We start from the raw sequence: 23,401 nt of genomic DNA, 5'->3' as shown, positions 1-23,401 counted from the left end.
AAAGACATAAGAAAGCTCTCTGAGGAAAACAAATCCTTAAGACAAAGAATAGAACTCAGGGAGATTACTAACTTTTCTTTTTTTTCTTTTTTTCTTTTTTTTTCTTTTTTCTTTTTTTTTAGGTTTTTGCAAAGCAAATGGGGTTAAGTGGCTTGCCCAAGGCCACACAGCTAGGTAATTATTAAGTGTCTGAGGCCAGATTTGAACCCAGGTACTCCTGACTCCAAGGCTGGTGCACTATCCACTGCATCACCTAGCTGCCCCTGAGATTACTAACTTTACGAAAAATGAGACAATACTTCAAAACCAAAAGAATGAAAAATTAGAAGAAAATGTGAAACATCTCACTGAAAAAACAACTGATATGTAAAACAGATTTAGGAAAGATAATTTAAAAATTATTGGAATACATGAAAGTCATGATAAGGAAAAGAGCCTTGACATCATTTTCAAAGAATTACTAAAGGAAATTTGCCCTGATATTCTAGAATCAAAAGGCAAAATAGAAATAGAGAGAATGCACCGATCCCCCCAAGAAAGAGATCCAAAAAGAAACAACCCCCAGGAATATTATAGCCAAGTTCCAGAACTCCCAAATCAAAGAGAAAATATTACAAGCAGGCAGAAGGACACAATTCAAATATCTATCGTAGAGCTGCAATCAGGATCACAAAGGACTTAGCAGGAACTACATTAAAAGCTCGTAGGACTTTGAATATAATATTCTGAAAGGCAAAAGAGCTCAGAATGCAACCGAGAATCAACTACCCAGCAAAACTGAACACCCTCTTCCAGGGAAAAAGATGGACTTTCAATGAACCAGGGGAATTTCAAATGTTCCTGTTGGAATGACCAGAGCTGAACAGAAAGTTTGATGTTCAAATATAGGAGTCAGGTGAATCATAGAGAGTGGAGGGGAAGTGTAAAATATGAGGGGCTCAATGATCATGAACTACATGTATTCCTGCATAGAAAAATGATACTGATAATACTCATAAAAAAGTTCTCATTTCATAGAGCAGGTAGAAGGAGCTTTTGTAGATGAAGCACAGGAGAAAGCTGAATTTGAAGATATAATGTGGTGTAAAAATGGAGTCAATAGATAAAAGGGAAATGTAATGGGAGAAAGAAAAAGGAGAGGAGGAATAGGCTAAAATATTCCATATAGTAAGATTTTTCTTTATTACAATGAGCTATTTCAATGATATGGAAGGGGGGGAAGGCAAGGGGGAATGAAGGAATCTTTGCTCTCATCAGAGGTGGCTAGAAGAGGAAACAGCATATATACTCAATGGGGTATAGGCATCTGGAGTAAGAAGGAGAGGGAGGGGGGTACAAGGGGAAGGGGGGGGATATGAGTGATGGAGGAGACGATGGACCATGGGGGGAGAGTGGTCAGATATAACACATTTTCTTTTTTTACTTCTTGCAAGGGGCTAGGATTGGATGGCCTGTCTGGGACCATAGGGCCAGGTGGATGCTGGGCCTAAGGGGTGTATTGTGGGCTTGGGGTCTCTTGGCCTCAGAGCCATGGATCTGTCTGCTGCACCACTCAGCTACCCTACAGCAGAGACAGAGTGAAAGGAGACAGAAAATACAGTACATGGTAGTGGAAAACTACGAATGGAGGGAGTTGAGATCAGCAATGGCAGCAGGGGAAAAATATGAAAGTAAGTTTTGTGATGGACTTATCCTAAAGAATGTGATCCACCTATGACAGAGTTGGTGGTGTTAGAACACAGACTGAAGGACATTTATTATTATTATTATTATTATTATTATTATTATTATTATTATTATTATTATTATTTTGGGGGCGGTTGCAGGGAAAATGGGGCTGGGTGGCCTGCCTGGGGCCACATAGCTGGGTGATTGTTCTATGTCTGAGGCTGGATTTGGACCCGAATGCTCCTGTTTATTTTGGGTGTTTTGTTTTGTGTTTTTGGTTTTTGCGGGCAATGGGGTTGGGGTGGCTTGCCTGGGGTCACACACCTGGGTGATTGTTGGTTGTATGGGGCCAGATTTGGGCTCAGGTTCTCCTGGCTCCAGGGCCGGTGCTCTGTCCACTGCGCCACCTGGCCATACCTACAATTATTACTATTATTTTTTATTTTAATTTTAACTTTTTTTCTCTCCCCTTTACTTTATTACTCATGCAAGTCTATATTTTTGTGGGGGGAGGGGGTATTATGTTTACTCTTAAACAAAAATATTTTATTAATGTATAAAACATTATTTGTACAAAATAAGAATAAATAAATTAATTTAATTTTAAAAAATAAAAAATAAACAAGGATCACAGTGACCCTTAATTCTTTTCCTATACAATAATCTGATAATTGCCTCATGGTTTACCCAGTGTGTTTTCATAATTTTTCTGGCTACTTCTTATTAGCAATTTCAAATAGGCACTTCTTTGCACAATTCCAACTCAACACCTAATAAATATTACAGTAGAATGATTAGAACCATCATGGACCATATATAATGAGGCCCACTTTAGTAGATGACAGATTATGTAAATTGATGGTCATCGTGATAATATAGCTGCACAATTTATATATATATACAAATATATATATATATATATATATATATATATATATATATATATATATATATATACAAATGCAAGGTACACTCAAGGGATCATAGGACTAGGCCCTATATTGATGTAATAATGTAATAATAATTTAAGCTTAAAATATTAATGACAGCACCATTATTTACTTCTGCTGGCCTTTGATACTTTCTTTAATCAATAGTAAACTCCATTAATATGGCTTGAGGGGTTTTAAGCAATTTGGATTCTTTATGATATGGGCATATTTGATAGAGTTTTATTGCTCACTGAGGGAAAGAGATGACACACATTTCAAATCAACTGGAATTTCTTGATTCTTGACAGGTCCTCTATGACATAAAACCAAGTTCCCAAGCTTACACAGTCTTCCAGTGATCAGTCTCCTATTTTATAATAAAATCCAAGTAAGTAATGGTAGTTGAGATTTGGCAAGACTGCTTAGGGATATCTTGGAAATTTTCTCATAGCCCCAGACCCAAGGATTCAGAAAGCAATTTTTTTTATTTTAGGCTTTTTTTTGCAAGGCTATGGGCTTTAAGTGGCTTGCCCAAGGCCACACAGCTAAGTAATTATTAAGTGTTTGAGGCCAGATTTGAACTCAGGTACTCCTCATTCCAAGGCCGGTGCTCTATCCACTGTGCCACCTAGCCTCCCCCCTCAGAAAGCAATTTTTAGAGAAGTAGCAAGTCCCAAGCTAGCATCATTGTAAATGTGTGCCCATCAACCATCCTGAAATTAATTCATTGCAACTTTCAGAAAAATACATAAAATCAAAATTCCTTAGAATTTAGGGAAATCCTGACAGTTAATAAAAATACCATTTCCCCTCAAAAGAATACATTTTGAACCTTCTCATGATTATTTTATATTCTCTATGTAGCCTGCTTCATTTCCACATGTACCTTTAAAAATGATGGAGCGGGTATATCTACTCAAAATTGGAGATTTTAATTCAGTTTTATTCAAGACGGGTTTTTTGATATGGTTCAGATTCACAGCTAAAGACATTCAAAGATTTTTTACTACCCTTATACATAGAGAAAAAGGGGAAAGGTGGATATAAATTCAATTAAAAATCTTTTTTATTGGCTACAATCCAGGTATTATTTAAGCCATGATTCACTGCAGAATCCAACTATATTATTTTATCCTTGTTGCTTTCCTAGAGAGAAAAAACCCTCAGATTTAGTGAGGGTTACAAGTTTTTTTTATCATTGTTATTTTAGATGCAATTGGATTTAAAAATAGAAAAATGCTTATTCAATGTAAAAAATGAAAACCTTAAGAAAGATTGTAGCTTTAATTAAATATGATATAGTTCTTTCTTCATGGGAAGATGAAAATAAGGAGAAAAATTTAAAAATTATTTTTCTAACCCTTCTTATTGCTCTTCTACCTCCAAGATAAACTGAAGTCAGATGAACTGTGCAATATTTCCTGATAAGAATCATTAAGTATTTACATTGGTCTTATTGTCTGGTAGAGAATCTCAGAGCCACCACAAAACATAGAGGATGGGGGCACATATGGTTCCATAGAAAATCTGTCTCTTCACTGTGACAATAGTTGGAAGGGGTCTTTTGTCTAGCCATGATTTTAGCATTGAAAAATACTAAGAGGAAAAAGTCAATACAATGTACAGTTGTGAGGAACTATGTAACTAGGAGAGAGATTCTTATTAGGTCATCTTGCTATCATATAAAAGCAAAAAATAGCTGACCTAAGAAAAGTCAGAAAATAGCAGGTAACTGAGAGACTTACAAATGTTCCAGGCTGCAAAATTGCAATTGGCATTGACATGGCTGAAGACAATGAGGAAAATGAATCATAATCAATTCCTGTCCATTGAGTAACACATTGAACCAATAAGTGAAGAGGAGCAAACTCAATGAGGGGTCAATCTACAAACTGCTTCCAACCACCTGCCTCTGGAGATGTCCAGCAAAGAGAAAACTTATGCCAGGATGGTGATGAACATAGCACTAAATCTGGATAGAACATTAGGAGATTGAAATTAAAGCTAGATTGGCAAACTTCCTGTTTGATTCATTCTCAATGAAATTCTCAAGGTGATAGAAGCCATACACAACATCTAACCACCTACAGGTAGCAAGCAACTCTAATATCCCTAAAAGTCCATGGGAAGAGAACTGAGTTATTAAGGAACATCCCTGAAAACAAGCTTCTTCACTGTAAGCATGTCACATCAGAAATATCCAGACTATTTGTCCATTGACTAAGTAAATACATGAAGTGTAGAGCTATATTATATAGCACAAGGCTCCCTAATTTCTCAGATCAGCATATTGCATTCTGAGTCATGCAGATAGCAAATTATGAAGCACATGTTCAATATGGCATGCAAATTTAGTGTGTATGAACACTATATACTGTATATGTGTCAAGTGTTAATGTGTTTTATAACAACATTTTACATACGATGCCCATATATTTTGGTTCAGATTGAAGATTTTTATCTGTTGTTAATCATTCTTAGACAATTTCTTATTCTTCAATAAATCCTAATTTTTTCCTCTTAGCATTTTCTTTGTCTTATGGGATAAGGTAGAGTCTGATTTGATTTGTTTTACATTTTTCTTATAATTGACATCTAAAAGCATTTTTTAAAATAACTTTTGGTGGACTGGCATATTCATTTGAAAAGTACCTTGTCATAGCTTTTGATCATGTATCTATTGTATCAGGGCTCTAATTCTTATATATTTGAATCACTGCTTTATATTTCTTGAAAATCATGGATATTTGCTATAAATATTTTTTCCAAATTAATTCTCTACTGATTCTAAAGGCGTTTATCTTGCATCTGCAAAAGTTTTTCAATTTTATATAATTAAAATTCTTGATTTTATGCTTTATAATTATATCTGTCACCTATTTAGGCAAGAATTCACTCATTTAACATAATAAATAAAAGATATAGTCTTCCTTTTTCTTTCATTTTCTCAAAATGATGCTGTTTTCTATATTTAGGTATAAATAACTTCTGCCAAATTGATTTATAATAGTTTTATTATAATGGCACTAAATCTGTAAATTAAGTTGGATAATATAACTGTATTACTCTATTAACATTAGCACAAAAATTTATCTCTCTCTGGTTATTTTCCTTATTTCTGTAAAAAGTATTTGGTAATTGCATACTTTTAAGATCTTGGTCATCCCAGATACTCTATACATTGTGATGTTGCTTTGAATACAATTTCTATTTTCTAACTCTTCTTCTGGTGTTTAGGTAGTAATATTCAAAATGGCTTTGGTTTCATGAGTTTGTTAAATATTCTATCATTAAACTTTTCTATTATTTTAACTGATTATCTAGGTTTTACTATTTTTTGTTTTGTTAATCTGGGAAGTTTTTTGAAATTTTTATCTATTACTCTTAATTCATCAATTTCCATCAATTCCTTTTCTTTCTCTGTCTTCGGTAGAGATCATATATTATTTTGTATAAAAATATGTGAGAGAGATAGAGACAGAAACAGAAAGACAGAAAGGGGGAGAAAGAGACTTGATTTTCTCTTTGTAAAATCAAACGAGTGAATGACTATTTAAATTTGTCTAAGTCTGAAAAGGATACATAAAAGTTACACAATTATTTTTGTTTTATTATTTATTTTTCCCTGTAGCTAATTTTTCTTCTTTAAATAGCTTATACACCATTCAGTTCATATATGTTTGGCATTGATATAATTACACTATTTATGATGTTTTAAACATAATATAATTTCCTTATCTCTTTTTAATCTAAGTTTATTTTACTTTGCCTAAGATATGATTTTAACAACCTTTTTTTTGTTTTCTTTTGTTCTGTTTTTTACCTAAGGCAAAAATAAATTCTGTCCTATTCCTTTATTTAATCTATGGTTGAATCTTTATATTCAAATTATGTTTGCTATGAACAACTATTTTTAGACTATTTTCCATTCCATTTTACCATCTTCCTCTGTTTCATCAATTATTTCATCCCATTCAAATTCGTAGTTCTATTTGTTATTTGCATTTTTCCTTGAGTCATATCCTATTAAAATGCTTCCTTTCTTAGACCCCCACCTTTCTTTTTTTAGGAAAAATAAGAAGAAAAAAACAGAACTTTGGATTATTGCTAGTTATTCATCGTTGAAATCGTATATTTCTTCCTAATTTTCTTTCCTCTTTTCATTGATTTCCTCTTTTCACCTTGGTTTCTAGGTGTTATATTTTCTTTTTCTCCTTACAATCCACACTTGATAATTGATGCCCTTTAGTTTGTTTCTGGTTTTTTTGTTTGTTTTTGTAAGGCAATGAGGCTAAGTGACTTGCCCAAGGTCACATAGCTAAGTAATTAATAAGTGTCTGAGGCTAGATTTGAATTATAGGTCCTCCTGACTCCAGGGTTGGTGCTCTATCCACTTCAGCACCTACTGTTTGTTTCATTTGTGTCTATTCCCTCCTAACTTCTACTCTCCCTTTTAGTCCTATCTCCCTTTTTCTTTTTTCATCTAGTTCCCTAGTGATTTTTAATTTATTTGATAGATTTTTTTTTTACTCTATATTATTTTTGTTTGTATATGTGATGAATCTTTCTTCCCCTAGGAGTAGAAAGAGGTTGAAAAGTTCTTTTTCCCCCTGCATTATTTGTGTGTGTGTGTGTGTGTGTGTGTGTGTGTGTGTGTGTGTGTGTGTGTAAATATATATTCTTCTGATGTTCTTCAATTATGGGGAATCAGTTCCTCCTTCATTTTTTTTCATTTTTCCATGAATACATTCTTTTTAAACAAAGAATCACAAAACTCCACACTGGCCTTGTACTTTTCTTTCTTCCCTTTTTAGCTCTTAAAGACAATGAGATCTGGAATGGACAAATGATCTCTTTTTCCCTATTAAGCTGTCTTTTAGCCATTTTGAATTGCTCAATGATATTTATATTTATAATATCCTTTGACTCCTGTATTTGGATTTCAAAGATTCTTCTCAATTTCCCTCTTCCCAGTAATAATGCCCAAAAAGATCTTTTATGGAAGATCCCCTTTCTACCTTGTAGATTTAAACTCATTTTTTAGGATATCACTAGCAGGTAAAGCTTTTTTCTTGACATATTATGTTTCTTTTCTTTTATGCTAGTTGCTGCTAAATTTAATTCAGAAAATATTGCTACTAGAGGAATCTCTTGATAGTCTAGTGAATTCCTGTTCCCCTCTGAGGCTTATGCCCCTCGATTTCCAATACCAATCTGCAGATTAAACTTTTACAAGGTAAACATTCATTAGGGAGTACTGAGAGATAAGAAAGTGAGGATTTTCTAGATACTACAACTATCAACTACATGGACTATCATAGGAAATACCCAGTTGAATAAAAACAAAGAAAGAAATAGAAATGGGACAAACTGAAGGAACAAATTAAGGGATGGCATATAGAATTTCCAATTCATACTAGGGGGAGAAAAAAAAGGAGAAAAGATGAGGAAAAAATAGCTTTTTGAAACTCCTCTGATCTTCAGAGTAGAAATCTTTTATTCATCATTATTCAGAGAAGGTAAGAAGTCAGGATGCTTCTACTGCTCCATTCTCTGAAACAGAAGAGAAAAAATGTTCGGGTATAGAAAGAGATGGCACGAAAGTAGGACTAAACCACTGTTCCCTTGCCCTTTAGTCCATTAAACTGTGAGTTCTGTAAAAGCAGGGATTTTCTCCACCTTTCTTTGTATCCTCAGTGCTTCACATCATTCCCAGCATATAGTAAGTACTTAATAAATGCTTATTTACTAATTGACTAAATAGTTGGATTCTGTTTCTTCATACCTACGTCTGCTTTGCTTGGCCCTCTTGAGAATTTGAAATAATGCCTGAATGCTATCTTTAATTAGTGGAAGTTCTCCCCTTTCCAAAGAATATTGAATCAAGGAGACTCTGACTTGTCAATTTCAGAAATTTGGTCTATCAATCTAGTCAATACTCTGTTCTGAGATCCATATTTCCAGATTATGCCAGGGAGTAAGAGGTATCTGATAATTGGATATCAAATGATAATTTACAAAATTGTAAAAGATAACTAAATTGGAAGATCATTAACAGAATGGGAACTCTAAGCAAATAATTTGAAGCAAAAGATGAATTTGAGCTCAGTTGAAACCCATCAAAGACTTCTTGATCTTGATAACATGGGCCAAACTTTAGGGTTTATTTTAGTTTTACATTTTATCTTTGATCTTTCTCTTGATGAATTTGATTTTTTGTAAGGCAATTGGGATTAAATGACTTGCCCAAGTTCACACAGCTAGGTAATTATTAAATGTCTGAGGCAGGATTTGAACTCAGGTCCTCCTGACTGCAGGGCAGTGCTCTATCCACTGTGCAACCTAGCCACCTCTCTCTTGATGATTTTGTAATAAACTCTTGATCCTAGAGTTTGATTATTAAATAGGCATTTATTATACTATGTGCTAAGCACTGAAAATATAAATTTAAGCATAGAGTCCATGTTCCCAAGGTATATATACTTTAAAAGGGAAACAAATCAGGCTATTAATAGTTGCCATAGAAAGAGTACTGGCTTGACTTCCAGGGACAGAGGAAACAACTGAGATCTCCCAACACAACCCTCCAAACAATCTTAAAGCCTCACATTGAATTGTGAAATAGAAGAGTGACTCCAAAAGAATAGGACATTTTTCTAGCCCAAGACAACTTCGGAGATCAGGAGAGGATTGTCATATTGGAGAGGGAGTTATCCCAGAGCTTACATGGTAGCATCATCACCTGTGGGCCTTGGAGGAAGTAACAGTTTTGGAGATTTGAAGTCAAAGATGTTAAGAATATTAGATATTGGTCAGAAAAAACATCACAGGGGACTCTTCTGAAAGCACTGGGCAAATGACAAGATACTATTAAGCATTGACTATACCCATTTCCATGTCACAGTTCCAGGACAGAGATGAAAATGTATAATCCTAAAGGAGCAGGGGCCCTGAGGAATAGTATTGCTTTTGACTGCAAGGAGTCAAGGGGTCTTCCTCAGTAAAGACCAGAGCTCAAAACAAGAAAACAATGACCACAGCTCTCCCTCCCCCAGATCACTTAACTTGAAGGCACCAAAACCTTCCAAACCCCCAGAACTAACTCTGAAATCAACAGCAATAAAACCTCTGAAGCTTGGGACAGTCTCCCCCTTCCCCTGCCTACTCAAGGAACCTTTGGATTTTAGCATAAAATCCAAAGTCCAGCAATAAACTAGGAAAATGAGTAAATAATAAAAAAAGAACCTGATCACAAAAACATACAATGGTGATATAGTAAATTATGGGAGATCAAGATGAATAATAAATCATGGAAGATCAAATCACATATTCAGTAGATGATACCAAAATAGCTATAAGCAAAACCTCAAAGAATTGAACTGAAACAAATTTAACAAGAATTTCTCAAAAAGCTTTAAAAAACATGATTTTCAAAATCAAGTAAGAAAGGCAGAGGAAAAATTGGGGGGAAAATAATATTGCAATAAAAGTATGAAAAGTCAAATAGGGTTAACTAGGTGGTGGGGTGCATAGAGCACCAGTCCTGGAGTCAGGAGTACTTGAGTTCAAATGTGGCCTCAGACACTTAATAATTTCTGAGTTTTGTGGCCTTGGGCTAGTCGCTTAATGACAAATGTCACTTGCCAAAAATATGAATAAGAAAAGACAAATAATACCTTACTAAAAGGGGTCAAAAACTGCTAAAGAAAATATCACCTTGAAAGCATATTTGGACAATTGGAAAGTGAGGTGCAAAAGTTCACCAAAGAAAATAATTCATTAAAAATTAGACTTGGGTAAGTGGTAGCTACTGACTGCACAAGACAGCAAAGTCAAAGGAATAAAAAAACAAATAAGAACATATGAAATATCTCATTGTAAACAGAAATAGAACTAGTCTGGAAAATAGATTGAGAGATAATTTAGGAATTATTGGACTGACTGAAAGCCATGGCTTAAATTTCAACATATCATTAGGAAAACTGCCTAGATATCCTAGAAATAGAGAATAAAGTAGAAATCAAAGGAATCCACTGCTGACTTCATGAAAAATATTCCAAAACTAAAATTGCAAGAAACATTATAAACAAATTCCAATGTTCCCAAGAAAAATAAAAATACTTCAAGAAACCAGAAAAATCATTCAAATGTTTTAAAGTCACAGTCAGAATAACACAAGACTTAGCAATTAAAGTAGTGGGGATATTAGAACATGATATTCCAGAAGAAAAATCAGCTATGATTGCTACCAAGAAAACCTATTCAGAAAATCTGAGGATATCCCTTCAGGGGGGAAAATGGATATTTAATGAAATAGAAGACTTTCAAGGATTCCTGATAAAAGACTAGAGCTAAATAAAAAAAATCTGTCTTTCAAATACAAGACTCGATAGAGTATAAAAAGACAAATATGAAAGAGGAATCATAAGGGACACAAAAAGATCAAACTGTTTACATTCCTGTGTGAGATGGTTCATGTAATTCCTTAGAACTATGTCCTTATTCGGACAATTAGAAACTACATGGGAGTAAACTGATTGTGTTGGAATAATCTCAAAAAATGATTTAGAGAGAAAGAAGAATGTACTGAAGGATAGGGGGGAAGGGAGAAGAATAATGAGAGAAATTATCTCACATATTCAAAGAAGGAAAGCATGAATATATATGTGTATGCATGGACATATGTGTATACATATATCTATATACACATGTATTGTATATGTATATATTCACACAAAAGGGTAAAGAAATTTATCTCACCCAACATGAAAGTAGAAGGGGAAGGGAAAAAGAGAAATAGGAATGATTATTATGGGAATCAGTACTCAAAAGCAAATTAGACTTGATAAAAGACTTTTTTTTCCTAACAAATAAAATGGAAATATGTTTTGTCTGACTTCACATGAGTAATTGATAACATCTTGCTTAATTACTCTGGTTTGGGGAGGGAGGGGAGGAAGGAAGACAACTTGGAATTCAATTTAAAATAAATAAATATTTAAAATAAATATTTTTAAAAAAATAGATGTCATAAATATTTTAGTCAAACGTCAAAGAACATAGACTTGAGCAAATGGCATTTAGGATAATTTGATGATGAAGAAGGAAAAGTACTTTGTCTAGAGCATGAGTTGTTGTTTGGTAATGGTAGGGTAGTAGGACATCATAATAGGGGTACTGAGTAACCACAGAAAAAGGAAGGGGAGTAGTAATGATAAAAAAAATGTTAAAAAAAGGGGAGAAATATTTTTTTCTACTTTGTCATTTTGCTCAGGGTCAGCTCTGGTGTTTTGTGTATAACTAGAATGATTAGTTAACATTCCAGAATCTTATTTATATTACACAGGAAACTGAAAAGAGAATAGGCATATCCTCTTGATTTCTCTATTCTTTTGCTTTTTCTGCTACTTACTCTCTTTAAATATTAGTGCTGCTTTGTTTTTCAAAAATAGAAAAATAAGATATTTAGGTTCTAGATTTTCACTTCATTTTTAATCATTTCATGTCTCACAGACTGTGGGAAGCGAGATGAGGACCTTAGAGGTGAAGAGTAGCTAATTACTTAGTAACATAACAATGATTGTCTTTTTCAGTCAATTGTTTTATTTTACGGGAAGTTTATAGCTCTATTTTATTTTATGGGAAAATTGCAACTCCAATGAAAACATGAACAGAGTGTTTTCAAGACTTTTCTTTGACCTCTTTAGCTTTTGGAATTTTCATGCCAAGGAGGCCAGATTGCAAATGGGGTCTTGGAGTTGTTCCATATTCTTGTAAAGAATTTTAACAATAGTTAATTTAATCTACCCTCTACCAAAACATCATGTTACCTGAGTCATTCATGTTGCTGTACTGACAATCAACTTTTACTTCTAACCCCATTTATAGGAAGAACACAAGATGTTCTAAGAGAAACCTTAGTGGGATTATTTCCTTTGGCAACTCATAGTCATGTACCAGGTTAAGAGAGAACTTCATAGAATTAGTTACAAGTGGTCCCAGGGATCATTAAGTTCATTCTACCATCCAAATATAATTCTCCTTCTGGCTCCATTTCATAATTTCCAGACATTTGTCACCATGCTTCACCTGCAGTCTCCCTTTGGAACTTCCCTCAGTGTCCAATGTCTCTTCAGCCTCAAAGATGTCTTCCTTCTGTGGCCTTCTTATCTTGGAACATTCCTTGCCATACCTACTTTCTGTTACTGCCAAATTCCTCTGAGGGCCTCTTGTTTTGGGGGATAAGTCCAGGTTAGCCAACCTTCATTCTCCTCTTAATTCTTCCTCTGACTTTCTGGACTCTGTTGATACCATGCCCCAACAAGGGGAATTTGTCTTATCCTTTTCCACTGCTTTTCACAATTTTTCTGTCTATACCTATCAGCATGTAAGCTCCTTGAGAGAAAGAATTGTCATTCTTTTTTGCTTGTATTTCTATCCTCAGTTTTTTATCACAGTGAATGCTAAATAGTAAATTTCATTAATGTACTCCTTTAATTGTTAGAAAAAATTTATGTTGGACTATAGCCTACTTCTATTAGTTCTGTCCTTGAGAGTTATTTAAAAATAAGTCTATTTTCAAAAAAAGGTTTCATTTTACTTTTTATTTAGTCATTTATTTTTAAAATTCATTTTTTAATATTTTTAATATTTTTGAGTTCTGAGTTCTCTTTCTGTCTCCAGTCTCTGTCCCATCCATTGAGAAAGCAATCAATATACCAGTTTTACATGTGATGTCACGCAAAACATTTTTCCATATTAGCCATGTTGCAAAAAAATAACCCAATGAAAAATAAATAGAAAATAAAGGGGGAAAAATTAAGCTTCAATTTGCACTCAGTTTATCAGTTCTCTCTCTGGAGGAGGATAGCATTTTTCATCATTAGTTCTTTGGAGATGTGGTAGATCATTATACTGCTCAGAGTGGTTAAGTCTTTCATGGCTGATCATCATTAGAATATTACTATTATTGTATACAGTTGTCTTTCTGGTTCTGCTCACTTCAGTTTGTATTAATTCATATAATTCCCATGTTTATCTAAAACCATCCCCTTCATCATTTCTTATTGTACAATAGTATTCTATCATAATCACATATCATGACTTGCTTAGCTATTGCCTTACTGATAGGCAAGGAAGGTCCTTTTCAGAGATTGGTATATAGCTCAAGACAACAAAATATATTGTTATCTGATTAACACAGTTTAAAGTGGAATGAAACTTTCCTTTGACCTGAACACCATTCTTTTATTAATTAGATCTAAAGTTAGATTTTTCTTTTCTATTTAAATCCCCAGATCTTTTTTCCATATGAATTAATTTTAATCAGACTGCCACCACCACCATCACCACCACCCTTTTATAATTAAATATTAGTTGCTTAAAAACCTAAATTCAGAATTTTACATTTATACCTGTCAAAGTTCATAATTTCCACTAGTTTCCACAGGTGCTTCATCAATATTATGTACTCCTCAATATGAAAATTCCTTCCTTCATCCTCACAGGTCCACTAATGCAGCTGTTAGTCCTCAAGTACTTCCACCTTCCATCTCTGTTGCTATGAATATGGTTTCACAGCCCCTAGATTACTACAGTGGGAGCCAAGTGCAGCCCATTGCGGGTCCAGACACTGAGAAAGTATAGTAGTCAGCCAGACCGAGTAATAGTTACTTTTGTTGTTGCTGTTCTGGAGGGTTGAAGTAGGTACAGAGAACTTTTAAAATATGAAGAAAAAAATCATGGATGAAACAAATCCTTGGGAGAAGTTGCCAGGATACTTAGAGAACAGAAGGATGAAATAGCTGCTATGGAAACTATCAACAATGGGGAATCCATTTTTGAGGCTTGATTAGATATTGATACTTCTTGGCAATGCTTATCATATTATGCAGACTTGGCTGGTTCCATGGCAGGTGAGCATGTCCAGCTGTCTGGTGAATACGCCATTTGGATACACCAGACAGGAACCTCTTGGGGTATGTGTGTTGGAATTGGAGCATGGAACTAGCTTTTCCAGATTGCTAGTTGGAAGTCTGCCCTAATTTTGGCTTGTTGCAACACTATGATCTTTAAGCCTTCTCCTTCATGCTCATGTCAACCTTGTTGTTCAAAATCTGTCCTAAGACTGGGGTACCTCCTGGATACTTCGATGTGGTGTAAGGTGGGGCTGCCATAGGTCAGTTTCTATGCCAGCTTTGCAATGTGACTGACATTTCTATCACTGGGACTGTGCCTACTGGCAAGATCATAGAGGTGTCCTCTAAAGGCATCAAATCCGTCACCCTGGAGTTTGGAGGTAAATCTCCACTTATCTTATAAGAGAACTATGATACAGAGAATACTGTTAAAGAAGCAATGATGGCCAACTACCTTACTCAAGGTGAGGTTTGCTGTAAATGGCACGAGTATTTATGTAAAGAGAAATTCTGAATAAATTCACAGAGGAAACAGTAAAACAAATGCAAAAGGTGAAGATTGAGGACCTTCTCCTTCTGGCAGACACAAGTATAAACCTCATCGACCAACTTCGTCTACAAAGTATCCTGGAGTTCATTAAACAGACAAAGTACCAGCATTCTAAAATTTTAAATGGTGGAGCATTATATGTTCCAGATGATCTCAGGCTAAAGGATGGATACTACATGAAACCTTGAATACTAGGAAATTGCAAAGACGGCATGACCTGTGTAGAGGAAGAGATCTTTGGGCCAGTTATATTTATTTTGCCCTTTGACATGGAAACTGAGTAGCTCAAGGGTACTAATGACATCACCTTTGGACTTGCAGTAGGTGTCTTCACAAGGGATATCCAGCAGGTTCACCAAGTGGTAGCAGTGCTTCAAGTAGAGCATGCTACATTAACAATTACAATGTTACCCCAGTGGACTTGTCCTTTGGTGACTATAAGATATGAGGATTTGGCAGAGTATGACAAGTATTATTCACAGCTAAAGACATCTTTGTTGAGATGGGTGGTGTGGAGTCTGTTTTTCTGATAAGCTGAGGCAAAGATGTGTGAAAACAGTACCTTGTGGCAGGGACACAAGATGAAAATCTTGACACTGAGCATAAATGAAAACTAACTGGGACCTGGTTCTATTCAGCTTTTGGAATTCTGGTTCTTCAGGAGGAGAGAATTGAGTGCAGAGAGACAGAGTCAGAGACAGAGATAGAGTGAGAGAGAGGCAGAGACAGAGAGAGAGAGAGAGAGAGAGAGAGAGAGAGAGAGAGAGAGAGAGAGAGAGTCAGAGAGACACACACAGAGAGAGAGAGAGACACAAAGAGAGAGACAGAGAGTGCAATAACAACAACTTTATTGGTTCAGGACCTCAATGAACTTATTCCTTGGAAGAGAATGTGTGATGGGATCCATGAATTTGGTTGTTCTCTTTCTCAGTTCCCACATTCCTCCCTCTCAGTTTGATTCTACATTCACATCTTCCCTTGCCCAGTGTGATTGTAGATGCTCCTCTTCACTAGATATACAGACAATCTGTTACTTCTGCTTAGGCTAGTTGAGCTAATGGGACAGATGGTTCAACTTGGCTTTTCTGACATTCCTGGCCTCTGCTGAGATTTCTTTGTTTCCCTTTTGTAATAATGACATAGGAAGAAGGAATGGTTATGTGCTAGAGAGATTACTGTCTAATAGAATGCCAAATTATCAATTTTCCTGTTTTGTATAAAAGTCCCAGTTTCAGCTTCTGTCCTGAAGCCCAAGTGGTTGCTATGAAAAATAAAATTTACAAGCAGAGCTGAGACACAAAACAAGCAAACACACAAAAAAATTCTTCTTAGTGTTGAAGGTCTCAAATTTTCTATGCGTGTCCAGTCTTCTTTCTCTCATAAATCCACAACCCAACTTACTTTTATTTTGTTTTATTTTTTTGTTAAAAAGCATTGAAAATATCATTAAGACTTATCAAGAGGGAACTAAAGACCAGGGCTATTGATATCACTTCAGAGTTGCCTGAGAACTAAACAACTAAGAGTAACTCCAAGTACTATCTGATGCTTGACTAGTGGACCATGACGGGTAACTCAGGCAAAGTACCTTCTCTTTACTGAATGAGCTTAGTGATGTCTTCAATGAATTTACATATTCAGTTGCTAGGTTTAATTCTTTTGTTAATCTTTGAGCACAAGTATCTCATTTCATGCCATTATCAAATTAAAAAGTACCGCAGAATTAGGCCAAGTAAGACTTAGACCAGAAAAATAGAATATCCACCTAATATTATGCAAAATATTTTTGTGTTTTCTTAGTATTACATGGCTACCAAAGGGACAAAAACGTAGGTCTTACATTTTTCTGATGAGAGTCATTATATTTCTTCTCTTAAATAATTTCTCATTTGCTAAGTTATAATATTCATCATTCCCCTTTCCCTTTCTATTGCATATTGAGCATTGTTCAACTTCAATTCCTCATAAATTAAAGATGGGTCCTGATAAGATGATGGATCCTTAAAATATCTGCATATAATATTTAAAGGAGATTGATGTGAATAGAGGGTAAATTTTCCTTAGATTTAATATAGATAAAGGTGATAGATTTCACTGATAGCAGTCCCCCAACCTGTAAAAAGTCAATAGCAAAAAGTTCAAAAAAAGATACTTTCATAGTACAATGAGAAATTCATGCTCCATATCAGGTCCTTTTTGGATGACATCTATTCTGCTATATCTAGGACATGATTCAATTTATACTCTCTCCAGTAAGTCTTCTTTGAGTTGGCTAAGGAATACGATCTCAGAGTGTCAACAAGAGTATTGGGAGATTGGAGAGTGAGAGTGAAAGGTATTTATCTCTTACCAAACCATGACTTGCTAAGACTATATCTATATCTGTTTACCACTTTTACGAAACATCGTATTCCCCGAAATTTCTATGTGGATAATACACACACACACACACACACACACACACACACACACACACACACACACACACACACACACACACCAGCTCTCAGTTTTGCTTTTTTTAATATAACATAGAGACAAAAGGTAATGGGGAAAAGAATCAAAAGATCAGAAGAGAGAGAAGACACAGTCTGTGAATATATACAGTCAGCACTTAGAATTTAGGGAAGGTGGTTGTTATACCAGGATACCAGTTGTTTTAAAGCCTTTCTTCTAGGGGAGATGATTGGAATAGGATGGAGGGTGTGGGAGCAACTTTTGGAGCTATAGGGAAGTTAACTGTAGCTCCTTCCTTTTGCATTTTGAAATCATGGGAGAAAGAGCTAATGGGACAGATGTTTCTAAGAGGAAACCTGGAACATTTCACCAACATGGTCTTATGAACATAGTACAACCAGAACAACTTGTAAGTGTCCTTCATTTGAGAGAAGCTAGAAAGCACAAATCAAGAATCACAAAATGCCTGGCCAAAATGGATCCAAAATGGAAAATGACTCTGTTCAGAACCCCTGACCCAGCTTCTTTCCTTCAGGGTTTTTCCTCCTAGAAATCTCATCAAAACAATTACATAATATCCACTTCCACAATATCACTAGTTGGGAGATTCTAGGTAGTATTTCTCTTATTTCCATTATGATGAATAAGGTCATACAAGTATTGTCAGCTAGCTAACTTCAACCCATTTTCTCAGAATTTGAATGTTGATTCTGGCATACAGTTGATTAGTTATATCAGCCAGCTTTGCATTCTCTGAAAACTTGAGAAGCATTTTTTTATTTCTTTATCAAATATTTCATAAGAGCCTATATGCTCTCTATGAAGATACTCAAATAAATATGTATTCAACAACACACTTAACCAGAGGGTGCAATAGAGTGCTAGCCCTCAAATCAAAAAGATCAGAGTTCAAATCCAGTCTCAGACACTCACTAGTTGTGTAACTCTGAACAAATAATTTATCCTCTGTATGACTCAGTTTCGTCAATTGTAAAGTGGAGATTATAATAACATCTACCTTCCAGGATTGTTGCAAGTATAAGATGAGATAATATTTGCAAATTTCTTAGAACATGGTTTGACACCATGCTTGTTTTCTTCCTTCCTTGAGGTGAGTGAGCTACAGTAAAAGATATATCAGGGGGTGGCTAGGTGGCGCAGTGGATAAAACACCGGCCCTGGAGTCAGGAGTACCTGGGTTCAAATCTGGTCTCAGACACTTAATAACAACCTTGCTGTGTGGCCTTGGGCAAGCCACTTAACCCCATTTGCCTTGTCAAAAAAAATCTAAAAAAAAAGGGTATATTAGGCTAATGGGGGGGTAACACTTAAAACACTCTGAGACAGAAAAATCAAATTCATATAGAAGAGAATGAATGAACGAAATTTACTTATAAAGTATTCATTAGCTCCTACATTCCTCTGTGCTTACAGAAGTAAGTCCCCTAAAAGATAAACAGTAGGAATAACCTAGGATTGATGATGTGACTCAGTTATTAGCCTAGTTATTACTAAAAGTGATTGTGGGACTTCTTGATGAGAATGTTCTCAGTAGTTTCTGAACTAGAGATTTCCTTGTCCCCATTTCTAGGAGTCATTCCACTCTCATCAGTTGAAATAAATCATTATGCTTCCTGCATTCAAAGCATAATGTCTCATCTCTGTTTTCTAAGAGTACAGGAGTCCTTGGTAGTGGAATCTAGCTTCTCTGTGAATAACAATAATGAATAATGGAAGAGAACCAGAGAGTGAATATGAGTGAATTATTACCTCTTTCTTTTCTTAAGTATTTTAAAATCTTTTTTAAAATCACTTATTCTCGAACTTTTCAGGTAACCAATGTAAAACTCATCAATCCTCTTTTTACTTTCCTTGAAAATCATGGCCATTGGAGCATAATGGTATAGTTCTCTAATATCCCTATTACTGGGGATACTAAAGCTTGCGGATCACAAATTCTGGAATTCTGAGCTAAAGGATGACTAAAGCTGACCATATTGTCCCACCAAACGAAGTACCTTTATTAAAGTAGGAGTGGCCAACAGGTTGCCCTTGGAAAGGTGAGTCAGCCTTGGCCCAAAACAGAGATGATCACAGCTTCCATGGGAGGTATATAGACTGTGGGTAAGGTGAAATAAACAGAATCAGAAAAACAATATATCATGTCTATAACAAAATGGAAATAACAACAACAGCAATAGAAATTGAAGATGTTAACATTTATGACAACCTTGGCCCAAAAGAAGAAATATAAACACAACTCCTTCACTTCTTGACTGAGGTAAGGGACAATGGAGTTGGAACATACCAGGTGATGTTGGACTTGATTAGCCAGCTGGAATTTTGCTTAATTACTTTTTAATTTTTTTCTCTTTGCTTTAAACAGAGCTCTCTGCATGGATTAGTGAGCAGGAGAGATGGGATTGTAGAGACCTGACCTGTCATTTCATTGATACAGGAAATTCCCAAGTGAGAAAACTTTCTCTACCAAAACAAGTTACCATCTTCCATGCAACTTAGGGAGTCATCAAGAGCACTGAAACTTTAAATAATTGGTCCAAAATCATGCAATATATGTATCATTCACCAAACTTCAATCCATATCTTCTTGGTTCTGATGCCATGATTTCTCTCACTGTGAAATGAAGCTGATGCAGAAATAGTAAACATTTTGAATATTGGATAGTCAAATTTTAAAAGAAAAAATTTAATTATATAATGGGAATTATTACTAAAATTTTATTGATTTTTTAATAATAAGCATTAGAAATTTTTTGGTAGTGATTGAGCAGTTTGGGAACTAAGTGTTAGTCATTCTTTCTGGGTTTTGGGGTTTTTTTTGTTTTTGAAAGGCAATGGGGTTAAGTGACTTGCCCAAAGTCATACAAATAGGTAACTATTAAGTGTCTGAGGCCAGATTTGACCTCAAAATTTCCTGACTTCATGGCCTGTGCTCTATCCACTGTGGCACTTAGCTGCCCCCATTTTTTTCTGAATTAATGTACAAGTAAACATAAAACCTACCTAAGTAAGGCAATATAAAGCTAATGCAATCAGAAGGCATTCTTTTAGTTCCTAAGCAATTCTCCTTGTAAAAATAAAAATATATTTCTCAGAATTCATCAGTCCTTCAATAAAGATAAACCTTTCAGAACCAATGGAAGTAAAAATTCTTCTAAAATTTTTTTTTGCCTAAAGAAAATGCCCAGGCTCATTTGGACTTTAAAAGAAAAAAAAAACACCACAAAATTTTGAAACAAAAAAAGAGATCAATGATATGTTTTTTTTTTCCATTAAATCCAACACTTACCTAAAAAAATTTGCTAAATGTGGAGAAAGCAGTTCAATCTGCTTCATGTAATCAAGGTAAGACTTTTGAATCTGCCTTGAGTAGAAGCACAAATGTGTAACTGATGAAACACAAAATGAAACCATATCAAAATTATTTTTATTCCAGTAATTTGAACACAATGATAGAAATGTCAGTTATTGTCATTGCTGTTGGCAATAATTATAAAGATAATGACTAGAAAATTTAATAATCTCCTGTATACTTGAATTTTAAACGATGGGTTACTTAATTAATGGGAATCTTTGGTGGAGTATATGCATGAGATAAATTTAACCCAGACTTTAGTTTTTCTTTCCACTAGGACTTTACCACTTTCTCCTACTATTCCAGGTTTTCAGGATAAATCAATATTGCAAATACCCCTCTGTTTCCTTTCCTTTAAATTCTATTTGTAAATAAAGAAAAAATTGTGGGAATAACTTGGGCCAGAGTACTTTCCCAATTTCTTCTTCCATCTTTACCCTACTTCTTAGTATCTCCTTCCCCATCTTCAAATTCCAGGCTTCAAGAGTGTTCCAAATATGTTGCACATATGTGTATATACATATATATATATATATATATATATATATATATATATATATATTTATATATATAGCCACCTACAACCAGCCAAGTCAACCAAGCTGTTCCACTAGCAGTGTTTCAATTTACTCATTTCTTTGAGGCAGACATTATGCATGCAACCAAGGAATAAATTTTTCCCCTTCATTCCAGGTATTATTTCACTTTACGAATTGGTATTGTCATTTTGTGTGCTGAAAAGCACATTTTAAGCACAGAAAAAATATACAACAAAATTTTGAGCCAAGATTTGAGGCTTCTTCTAATGATTCTTTTGTGAAGAACAAGGGAATCAACAAGATCTCTATTATTCCTCAGAATGCACAACTCCATTCTATAGTTCCTGTATTCTTCAAACTATGATATTAGATATTAGTTAAAATGCAAAAAAGTAATCTTTCCTCTTCATTCCACATCTTTCAATTTAGTGCCTTTTCCTCTACTTCACTACTAAGAAGTGGAGAATGGTGTTCCTTTTATCCCTAAGGTGTACTAGTTTTAAACTATTTACATAATATGGAACTAAATATCCCCTTTTACAAGGCTATATAATGAGCAGTAAATTGATTATAGTCAATTGAAGAACTTTACTAGGGAGATGCTAAAATTTAAAAAGGGATCTCAGAGATCAAAGCGACAACATAAAGAGACTGCAAGAGTGAAAAGTTCATGCCAGAAAGGCAGTAAAGGAGACCTAAAGGAATATTGATCAGGATAAAGTCAATAGGAAAATTCTTTTGGGTCTTAGCACATAACCATATTTTCCTGGAAGTCCAACTTTCAAAGAAGTTCTGATTGTTCAACAGATATATGTTCACAGTCTGTCCGATATTAACCCTTACTAGATAGGCAATTCTACGTCCTCTCCATCACCACCACTCCTTTGGGGGTTGGCAGGGAGGGGAAGTTGGAGGAAATAAGGGGAAAAGAACAATATCATTGACTTTAAATTGAGGATTCTAATTCAGCCTGTCATTGCAAACATAGTTTGAGGCAATCCAGATTCACTCAGGGCTCAAATTGGAATAATGTACAGTTCTGCTTGTCATCACCACTTACCAAGGACTTGCTGCCTCCACTGGAGCCATTGCCAATTACTGCACTATCAGAGCCACAATCTTCTAGAGACAGATTCCCTGAGGCTGAGGCTGTCAGTTCAGATTGAAGATGGCTTAGGCCTTTCATGTACTCTCAGGCAACATTCAGTAGATAACTGAGGATGAGTCTTGAAGGAGACACTAGTGAATTTGTACATCCTGCTGACACTCCAGACACTTGCATCATTTGGACCTTCCCAGGAATTCATAGCAAATATTGATTGCTCTGAAGAAAGGATAGAAACATAGCTTTCAAAAACATTAATGTGCTTATCTTCACAGTACCTCTGAGAGATAATTAGGGTCAGTATTATTGTGTCCATTTTATAGATGAGGAGACTGGCTCAAAGTGAAAGAGGAAGAGATGATATTCAAACACAAGTCATAGCATAGGCTCATAGATTGGAGCTGGAAGGCGTTTAAAGCTGATCTAAGTCCAATCTCTGTATTTTATAGATGAAGGACATTGAGGAAGAAAATTGTTATTGTTATTTCTCTCTCATTCTTGAAGAAGATCATGACATCAGGGAGGTAATGCCATGCCATGCAAGTGAATAGGATTTGAGTGAGGGAGTACTATGATAAGTCACCAGTCTCACCTCTTCTCCAAAGTCTTCCAGTGGTCAGATATGGATCAGGATGACTAGAGATGGCTCTGGATGCAGTGGGGAGATCACAGCTTTTTAAAGATAGGTCTTTCTTAGGTCACACTTTGACTGAAGCAACACCCATTCAGTCATTAAGGTTAGGTAAGAGAAAAATGAAGTAAAGAGACCAAGAGTGCCTATTTCCAAAAAAAAAGAATTAAAAAATGTTGGGAGGGTAGGATTCTGAGGGTATCAGTGATTAAGGCAGGTGAGAAA

General features: G+C 35.1%; 1 pseudogene; it reads left to right on the top strand.

The window, feature by feature from the left end:
* Positions 1–14,324: 14,324 nt before the first annotated feature.
* LOC141507458 (4-trimethylaminobutyraldehyde dehydrogenase-like) lies at positions 14,325–15,534 on the top strand (annotated as a pseudogene).
* Positions 15,535–23,401: the final 7,867 nt, after the last annotated feature.

Source organism: Macrotis lagotis, chromosome 1 (genome assembly GCF_037893015.1).
Source record: "Macrotis lagotis isolate mMagLag1 chromosome 1, bilby.v1.9.chrom.fasta, whole genome shotgun sequence".
NCBI classification, from domain to species: Eukaryota; Metazoa; Chordata; class Mammalia; order Peramelemorphia; family Peramelidae; genus Macrotis; species Macrotis lagotis.
This window is presented reverse-complemented; position numbering and strand designations above follow the sequence as displayed.